Genomic DNA, 1,001 nt, shown 5'->3' with positions numbered 1-1,001 from the left:
GGACAAAACTTGTCTAAATGGATGGACAGGTTTACTCAAATTACCAGGTAATGTAGGTCTAAAGCACCTCAGTTAACCAGCCTCACCAAAAATTCCTTCAAAGAAACCATACATTTCAAAAACCTGGACTGGAAGAAAAATGACAAAACATTCATCTATAGACAATCCATTCTCCAGGACAACCTTTCATGGTGAATTTTTATTGTATTTATAAAATACAAAATGTAATACATATTGAGCTTAAAAGCAATGGATTCATAAAAATCTAGATTTACTGTCTCTTTTTTTATACTAGCTATTTTTTTGTCCCCCATTCAAAATACAGACCAGACAAAGGGCCTGGTTTGAGGTGTATATGGGGAGCATTTACTGTACCTCCTCTTTCTATACAGTCAGTGTAACGAACACAGCCTGTGGTAAGCATTGGGAGGCCTTATCTTTTCTTTTCTTTTCTTTTCTTTTCTTTTCTTTGATTTTTTTTATATATGTGTAAAAAAAAAAAAAAAAACCCTTCACCAGTGCAACATTTCCATCACCAATATACCAAGTGTCCTTTCTCCCCACCCCATTTTTTTTATATGTAAAAAAAAAAAAAAAAAAAAAAAAAACCTTCACCAGTGCAACATTTCCATCACCAATATACCAAGTGTCCTTTCTCCCCACCCCACACTGGCCTGTACTCTAGACTGGCTTTCTACTTTTTCTACTTTCATCAGTAGTTTTTAAATTTCCATATCTCTAACCTGCCTTTTAATCTCCTCTGTCAATTTTCCCACAAATTCTGTGTATGGCTCCATAGCTCCCTGAAAAATCTTTGTAGAATTACCATTGTACTCAGTATCTGAGTTGATTTTTCCCAAGCCCTCAAAGCAAGTTCCCTGAGAAGTCTCAAAGCAGCATGGGGTAATCTTGCCTGCTTATTTACTTCTTTTACTCCCCTCCTCCTATCAGCATCTTATTAGATGAGACTCCTGCAACTATCTTTCAGAGTGATCCAGGCT

General features: G+C 36.2%; 1 non-coding gene across 1 annotated transcript; it reads right to left on the bottom strand.

Annotated features, from left to right (window-relative positions):
- Window positions 1-301: 301 nt before the first annotated feature.
- Window positions 302-433, bottom strand: LOC126026319 (small nucleolar RNA SNORA51). The gene has a single exon (XR_007501613.1). It is a non-coding gene; the product is annotated as a small nucleolar RNA SNORA51 (small nucleolar RNA).
- Between the last annotated feature and the right edge of the window lie 568 nt (window positions 434-1,001).

This window comes from Suncus etruscus, chromosome 13 (assembly GCF_024139225.1).
Source record: "Suncus etruscus isolate mSunEtr1 chromosome 13, mSunEtr1.pri.cur, whole genome shotgun sequence".
Taxonomy (NCBI): domain Eukaryota; kingdom Metazoa; phylum Chordata; class Mammalia; order Eulipotyphla; family Soricidae; genus Suncus; species Suncus etruscus.
The sequence above is the reverse complement of the archived record's forward strand: the minus strand, read 5'-3'. Positions and strand labels throughout refer to the sequence as shown.